Genomic DNA, 9,342 nt, shown 5'->3' with positions numbered 1-9,342 from the left:
TCAATTTACACCTTTCCTGTGGGATCGATATTTAGGGCTTAAATAGAAAGTCCTTTATTACTTGATAACGATACATATACTTGTGTAGAATCCCATTATTAATTTCCTATAATTATATATATTTTGTACAACTTACTTTTCATATAAAGATCAAGTTTTTGGCGCTGTAGTGGTGCCAACTTCATAAATCCTTACATATAAAAAATCGGGATCAAGTTTTTGGCGCCGTTGTGTGGGGAAGGTAACATTTAAATTTAGGTAAAATAAATAGTTTTAATAAATTAAGAATGTTAGAGATAATATATATACTATAAAAATATATAAAAAAATATATATAAAAAATTTAAAATCCAAAAAAAAAAATACTTTGCTTTTTGATTGAATCCTCTTAACATAAAAAATTTAAAATCCAAAAAAAAAATACTTTGCTTTTTGATTGAATCCTCTTAACATAATCTTATCAGCAGTAAGCTCTTGAGCGTCAATATCCAAATATGCTAATATTCATAGACTCATCAAGTTAAGTGTCACTCCTGGATCTACCAAAACTGAAGAGAGCACAAATCTGCTGATGTTGACAGAGATGTAGAGCGGTCTGTTGTGATCGGTAGTACCAACCAGCAAGTCTTCATTGATAAAGGTCACCTCAGGCTGTTCCTTTAATGAATAAACTTCATCTGAGGATGTGCTAGCCAACTGAGCTAAGCAATTTTTTGGATCAAGTAGGTCCTTGACCAGAGATTCCCTCATCTCTTTTGATAGAATCAGAGCGCCTTAGATGCTTAGTTTGGCCGACAATCTCTCAGGATGTGCTAGTAGCTATAATCCACTTTATAAAGACCTCCAATTTTTTGCTTGATTAAGTGTCTCTTCTACTGGCGGAAGTGGATGTGGTTCTTTTCAAGTGACTATCTATTTTCCTTAGTCCATTGGAGCTATCCTTGGGTGTAGTACCTTCCCACTCCTTAAATTAATTTATGTAATCTCTTCATCACTTGATGTTGTAGCTAACTTTTTTGGTGTCGTCTCTAAACCTGAAAAACCTAAGTTGACTGTTATCGGTGTCCCTTGACACTCGAGGACTGGTTCCTCACTCCCAGAACTGTAGTAACCAGTGTCGTCGACATTTTATTCATTCTCATTAACGTGTTTATTGAACTTAAGTAAGATTTAAGGATCAATTTAGGAATTGAGATCGAGGTTAGATTGGTCACAGTCAGTTACGTTATCACCAGAGACAGTTAAAATGTAGTCGAAATCGAAATCGTTATATTCAAAAGACCTTAGAGGATCAAAAGATAGTCAAACATGGTATGTGGTTTAAGGAATTTCTCCCCCGAATCCGAAATAAGCAATATGATAGAGGCAACCCCTATCCTACCCCTCGTGCTTTCGATATTCATCTCATGCACGATCTCGTTCTTCTTCTTCTCCGGCTACGGAAACTTCTCCAGTTTGATCTCCATTATTGGTCTAGCAGGCTGCAGACTCTGAATGATGGTTTGTGCTGTTGCGGTCCGAATCTGGTCAAGTATCTTCTTGGATGATCTGCTCCAAACTGTGCTCCAACCATCTTCCTCTGAATACAGCTCTATCAGGGTAATTAGCATGGCCAAAATCATATTTAAAGAACCTCTTTTAGGTTCATTTAAATATTCTTTCACGTTGATTACATTTCTATGTTTGAGATTTCTCTCAAGCCAATCCTTATAACTAAAACACCCCTCTATAGTGTGTCAAAATAGTCTCTAGCATGAACAATAGTTAAGATGATCATTCTTATCAACCTCTTCTGGTTTCTTTTGCTCTAGCAACCTGAACTCAAACTTCTACATCAAGTTTCTGAACATCTTTGACACAGCTTCATCCTTAAATGAATACATTTTGTTCATCTGTTCTACAACTTTCCAACCTTGTCTACGATCTATCTGGTATAATCCTTTCTGATATGAATGTTATCCAGACTAGTCATACTACTGAGTCTGCTACTATTGGCAAAACTACTTATGTTGTGATGACTGTTAAGAACCCTGAAGAGATGGCTCAACCTGAATCTTCATTGCTTGCCCTTACCAACTGTTGCTACAATTCCATATTTGTTCATAAATATCTTAATTTTTCTGGATTTCAGTCTTATCCTTGGATTCCATATGCCTAACCTCCTCATGCAAACTGCTGTCCATGCTGAGTAATTTCTTGAATGATTTAATTATGAGTCTCTTGAGCCTAAAAGCTACTGGTCTGTGAATGCTTTTGAGTAAAATCTTAATCACATGTTGTTCCTATAGCTGAGGCTCACACTTCATGCTCAAGTTTCTCAATCTCAAGATATAGTCAACCAAGCTTTCATTAGATTTTTTTTCCTTCCACTATGAGATCTCCTATGGTGACATGATGTTGCGTTCCGACAAACCTCTTCACAAACAAGTGCTTCAACTCGGCAAATGTCTTTACTGATCCATTGGGCAACTCATCGTACTAGTCAAATGCTATCCTTGATAAAATGTTAACGAATTGACTGAACAACTACACTTCATTACCTCCGGCATTACAGCAACTGGCTCTGGGAGCTATATGCTGGTGAGAATTTCTAGTTCCGTCACACATCTTGAGGTTTGGTGACGCAAAGCCCTTGGGATAACGCAGGACATCAAATTTCTCTGGGTAAAATCTACCCTTTGAAATTGATGCTTGATACACCAAAATATTATATTATTTTAAGCATATATTTTATACCTATTTTTGGTGATATTGCATTTTAAAGAAGGGTATTTTTGTGTTTTTGTTGTAGGTATATCATTTTTAGGCATTTGGAGCAAAGGTAGCAAAAAGGACAAAATTTGAAGCCAAAATAGTGAAGTTTTGAATTCTAATTTTGAGAATCTGGCGCATGATGCAACAGCTTGGCACATAATGTGCCATTTGATAGAGCCTTGGCGCATGATGAGCCAGTTTGGCGCTAGATGCACCAGAGACAACTTTGTGCAGATTAAGGCAGTTTAAGACAAATTTTGCACAAATTTTCAAAGGGACACTTATTCTAAACACCTCTTGGAGTAATTCAATACATTTAGACAGTTTGGGAGGTTCTTTTATGAAAGGATATGTCTCTTTGATCAAATGACACATCTTTTGAATTCAGAAAAGTTAACTTTTGGAGGAAATTTTAGATGGAATTTTAAAATAGAAGTGTTGACTTTTGAAGGGAATTTTGGAGGGAGTTTTGAATTCCTTTTGAAAGGGGGCGGCCCAAAATAAAAGAAGAAGACTTCAAGTAGTTTGTGGGTGACGTGAAGGGGGGTGGCATGAAAGGCAAGAGGAAGAGATAGAGAGAGAAAGTCAAGGGCTTGGAGATTTTTTCCTAGGGTTATAAGAGGAGAGGGAAGGTGAGATATTTTGTCTTCATTATACTTCTAAGAAAGAATTGAGAGTGCTTGAAAAGAGAGAAAGGCTTGAAGAGAACTTCTAGGGATTTTCTTAGGAAAGATTGTGAGATAAGTTGTGTCTTTTATTTTTTTTATTTTGCAAACTTGTCTTTATATATGAAATCCATGTTTTGTCGTATCCTTCTCATGAATTCTGAGTAGTCTTCTTTATCCTTCTCCTTACTTTGAAATATGGTTTTGTGAAGAAGTAATTTTTTTTTCTATGGTTTTAAATGTTAATAATTGTTAATAGGTTTTAAATGTTAATAATTTGTGATGATTAGAGTCCAATCTTCATTTAATTTTTTATATGACCAATTAAAATCAATGTTCTTTATAGTACTTAGAAAAAGGTAAAGAATAAGATTGCTCTTATTTGGCACAAAACAGTTTATATATATATATATATATATATTCAAATGATTTTAATTTCTTTACAATTCATATGCTCATTGTAAGGGGAAAGATGCTTTCTTAAATTTGAACTTTCCGTCAACAAAAATTTTGTTTAGTTTTCGCAATTTTACTTTTGAAAGTTTAGTTTTTGGTTTAGTTAACTTTGTCTTTAAAATGCATTTTAAAGAGCATTCACTTTAGTAGTTAGTATTCAAACTTCACACTTTACATTTTGTATTTTTAAAATAATACTTTACATTATAATCTCAAAAACTATTTACAGGCATTTCCAACTTCCCTGTGAGATCGATATCTAGGACTCTATTAGAGCTCTTTATTATTTGAGCGATACATATACTTGCATTATTTTTAAAGGGGATTTGGCAGTTTAAAAAAGTTTTGAATATAAACTATTTTAATTAAAGTTATTTTTGTTGGGATTACATTGCATATTTGTTATTATATCTGCCGTGTGTATTTTCTGCCGTGTGTATTTTATCTGCCGTGTGTATTTTGTAAATATTGAAAAATAATTACAAAATTAACACATTAAATCTACGCGCATCAAGTTTTTAGTTCCGTTGCCAAGGAAGTAACAGAAGGTAGTAGTAGTAAGTTACTTTATAAATTATAGTATTTTTACTTACAAAAAATAAATACATAAAAAGATTGTTTGTAGTTTAGTTTGAACATTTTCTTATTTAAGTGTGTTTGCTTAATTTAAATTTCATTTGTTTATGCGTAGTGTAAGATCTGAAAATTTATTATCTTATGATTTTGGATTAGAAAGAACTGTTAGAAAAATTCGACAACAACAAAAGGAGATAAATCATATTAGCAAAATGGCTTGAAATTTAAGTAATGCTGGTAAGGAAAATGAACATCATCAGAGACCTTTAAAAGATTATGTTAATCCTACAGCAGATGAAATTTATTTTAGTATACAAAACTCTACTGTAACTACCAATTCATTTGAGCTTAAACCTGTTATTATCCAAATTGTACAAAACAATCAGTTTGGAGGAACACCAACTAAAGATCATAATTTACACATAATTTACACCTTGCATTTACACCTTGCTAGTTTTCTGGAAATGTGTGCTACATTTAAATATGAAGGAGAGTCAAATGATGCCATCAAACTTAGACTTTTTCCTTTTTCACTATTGATAAAGCTAAGATGTGGTTAAACTAGTTAGCAGCTAGATCTATCAAAACTTGGGGAGATATGTCACAAAAATTCTTATCTAAATATTTCCTGCCATAAAAATGATTAAGCTTAGGAATGATATTACATCTTTTTGTCAGTTTGAAGGGGAATCAAATTATGAAGCTTGGGAAAGATTTAGAGATCTACTACAACTGTAACTCTTCAGTTAGCTGATCGTTCAATTACCTATCCTGAAGGAGTTCTAGAAGAAGTTTTGGTAAATGTTGATAAATTTGTCTTTCCTGTGGACTTTATTATATTAGATATGGAGGAAGATAAAGAAATTTCTGTTATTTTAGGAAAACCATTCCTTACCAGTTGAAGTGGTTTGATAGATGTGCAAAAATGAGAACTAAATATGAGAGTTAGTGATCAAGAGGTTACATTTAATATCACAAAATCAATGAGAACAAAATCAATGAGATAATCACAAAATCAATGAGATACCCTACAAAAGAGCAAGAGATTGAATCCTTCAAAATAAATATTAATGAATATTAAAGCCATGAATATCTTAAAAAAACATTTGAAAGTGAATTTGAAAAGGAATATATGGAATATAAAGATAAGGATAAAACTCAAGATGAATTTCTGAAAGTGAGTAAAGAAGTTTTTGATTGGGTTCAGAAAAAATTTGAAATATTAGATCCTACAGAAAGTAACAAGAATTTGATTTCATCTTTTGAGAAACCACCTGAACTAGAACTGGAAACACTTCCTACACATTTAAAGTATGCATTCTTAGGAGATTTATCTACATTACCTGTTATAGTATCCTAAGAATTGACTGATGAGCAAGAAAAATAGTTATTGGAAACATTGAAAAGATATAAGAAAGCCTTTGGATGGACATTAGATGATATTAAAGGAACCAGTCCATTAATTTATATGCACAAAATTTTATTAGAAGATCAACATGAACCAAGAGCTGATCCTCAAAGGAGATTAAATCCAATGATGAAAGAAGTTGTTAAGATAAAATTTTAAAATGGTTAGATGCTGGAATATTATATCATATTTTAAATAGTGCTTGGGTAAGTCCAATTCACTGTGTTTTGAAGAAAAGAGGTGTGACTGTAGTGATGAATGAGCATAATGAATCAATATCAACAAGACAAGTCACTGGTTGGCGAATCTGCATAGATTATAGAAAATTAAATTCTGCCACTTGGAAGGATCATTTTTTTATGCTTTTGGACCAAATGTTTGATAGGCTGGCTGGGCACAAATAGTTTTGTTTTCTAAATGAATATACTGATTATCATCAAATACCAATTGCTTCAGAGGATCAACAGAAAACAACATTTATTAGTTCTTATGAAACTTTTTCTTTTTTGTGAATGCCCTTTGGATTATGTAATGCACCTGCAACATTTCAAAGATGTATGATGTCAATTTTCAGTGATTTGATTGAAAAGGGATTGAAATCTTTATGGACGATTTTTTTGTATTTGGGACTTCATTTGAAATATGTCTAAATCATTTAGAAAAAGTTATTGAACGATGTGAAAATACTAAGCTTGTATTGAGTTGGAAGAAATAAAAATTTATGGTTGCAGGAGGAATTGTGCTTGGACATAAAATTTCAGAAAAAGGAATGAAAGTAAATCCTGCAAAAATTCAGGTTATATTAAACCTACCTCCACCTACCATAGTAAGAGAAGTTAGGAGTTTTTTAGGACATGCTAAATTTGATAGGAAATATATTAAAGATTTTTCAAAAAGTACTAGGCCTTTTTGTCAACTTCTGGAAAAAGATACAAAATTTGACTTCAACAAAGATTACCACAAAGCCTTTGAAACTTTAAAGGAAAAACTGATCACTGCTGCTATAATTGTTTCACCTAATTGGGAGAAACCTTTTGAATTAATGTGTGATGCTAGTGATTACGCAATTAGAGATGTTTTAGGGCAGAGATATGATAAGATTTTTAAATTTATATACTATACTAGTAAGACTCTTAATGATGCTCAAATTAACTACACCATCATTGAAAGACTATTCTTAGCTATTGTGTATGCTTTATATAAGTTTACATCATATCCGATTGGAGCTAAATGTATTGTGCATACTGACCAATCGACTATTAAATATATAATGCAAAAGAAGGATGTGAAACCAAGATTAATTAGATGGGTACTTCTAATGCAAGAGTTTATTTTGTAATAGTTGATAGGAAAGGGATTGATAATCAAATTGTTGATCATCTATCTATGTTAGAATAAGAAGAAATACTCAATTTGGAGAAGGAAATTAATAAAACTTTTCCTAATGAACAACTTTATATTGTAAAAGGATAGGAAATACCTTGGTAAGCTCATATTGTAAATTATATTACTAGTGGTATTTTATCATGTAGGTTAATAAAATAATAGAAAAAGTAATTCATTTTTGATGCAAAGTCTTATTTTTGGGACGAACCTTACTTATATAAACAATGTAAAGATTTAGTAATTAGACGATGTGTGCTTTACAAAGAAATTCAGGAAATTATTCAAAAATGTCATGATTCTGAATTTAGAGGACATTTTGGGAATGAAAGAAGTGTTCATAAAATTTTGCAATCTGAATTTTGTTGGTCTACTCTTTTTAGAGATGTTAATATATACATAAAAACATGTGATCGATGTCAACGAGTAGGTATAGTAGGCAATCTTTTAAGAAGAAATGAAATCCCTCTAAATTTTAATTTGAAAATTGAAATTTTTGATGCATGAGGATTGGATTTTATGGGACCATTTATACCTTCATTTGGAAATATTTATATATTTATTGTAGTGGATTATGTTTCAAAATGGATTGAAGGAATCACTTTACCTTAATGTGATGCTCGAAATGTTTCAAAATTTTTAATTAAAAATATTTTTACGAGATATTGAATTTTGAAAGTTGAGAGTAATCATTACCAATGGAGGATCTCATTTTAGAAATGCAACAGTTGCAAAGCTGGTGGAAAAATATAATATAAAACATAAAATTGCAACTGTTTGTCATCTCTAGACTAGTGGTTTAGTAGAAGTATCTAATTATGAAATAAAGAGAATTTTGGAGAAGAGTGTTAATTCTAGTAAAATTGATTGGTCTGCTATATTAGATACAACATTATGAGCATACATGACAGCTTATAAAATACCTATAGGAATGTCTCCTTATTGAATAATTTTTTGGAAGATTTCTCACTTGCCAATAGTGTTGGAGCATAAAGCTTATTGGGCTATAAAGGAATTCAATTTAAATTTGAAAGAAGCTGGTGAGAAAATATTATTGCAATTGAATGAGCTTGAAGAAATTAGGAATGAATCTTACGATAATGGGAGGATTTATAAAGAAAAAATGGAAAAAATGACATGGTCAGAAGATAATAAAAAGTGAATTTGAACATGGACATGAAGTTTTATTATATAATACAAGATTGAAATTATTTCCTGGAAAACTGAAGTCTTAGTGGAAAGGGCCATTCAGAGTTATAAAAGAATATCCCTATGGAGCAGATACTATTGAAGATCCCAAGACTGGAAGGATATTTAAAGTGAATGGGCACAGATTGAAACCTTTTTTTGATGGTCAAAGTCCAATTTTTAAAGAAACTATAATGTTGGGTAACCTAGAATAAAAACTGAGAATGTGGGGCTGACAACATTAAACCAAGCACTTTGTGGGAGGTGATACACCAAAATAATATACAGTTTTAAGTAGCTATTTTATGCTTATTTTTGGTGATATTACACTTTAAAGAAGGGTATTTTTGTGTTTTTATTGAAGGTTTATCATTTTTAAGCATTTGGATAAAAAATGACAAAAAGATGAAATTTGGAGCAAAAAGAGCCAATTTTGGATTATGGTGCATCCTGCGCCAGATTGGTGCATCATGATCCAAAATCCAGAGAGCTGAAGCATGATGCGCCAGGGATGAATTTTTCAATTTAAGGTGGTTTGGAGATGAATTTTGCGTGAATTTTCAAAGGGACACTTATTCTACACAGGCCTTGGAGTGATTCAACTCATCTAGACAGTTTGAAAGGTTCTTTTATGAAGGGATATGACTCTTGGATCAAATGACACGTCTTTTGAATTCAAAAAGTTGTCTTTTGGAGGGAATTTTGGAGGGAATTTTGAATTCTTTTCAAAGGATACAACTCAAAATAAAAGAAGAAGACATGAAGAGGTTAAAAAAGGGGGGACAAAAAGAGTTTTGGTGTGTGGCGTGAGGGTTAGAGAGAGAGAGAAGAGGAGATTTTCTTCTAGGTTTGTAAGAGAGAAAGGCTTGGAGAGACCCTCTAGGGATTTTCTTGGGAAGGATTGTGAGAAAA

This window comes from Phalaenopsis equestris, unplaced genomic scaffold (genome assembly GCF_001263595.1).
Source record: "Phalaenopsis equestris unplaced genomic scaffold, ASM126359v1 Scaffold000515, whole genome shotgun sequence".
Classification (NCBI taxonomy): domain Eukaryota; kingdom Viridiplantae; phylum Streptophyta; class Magnoliopsida; order Asparagales; family Orchidaceae; genus Phalaenopsis; species Phalaenopsis equestris.
This window is presented reverse-complemented; position numbering follows the sequence as displayed.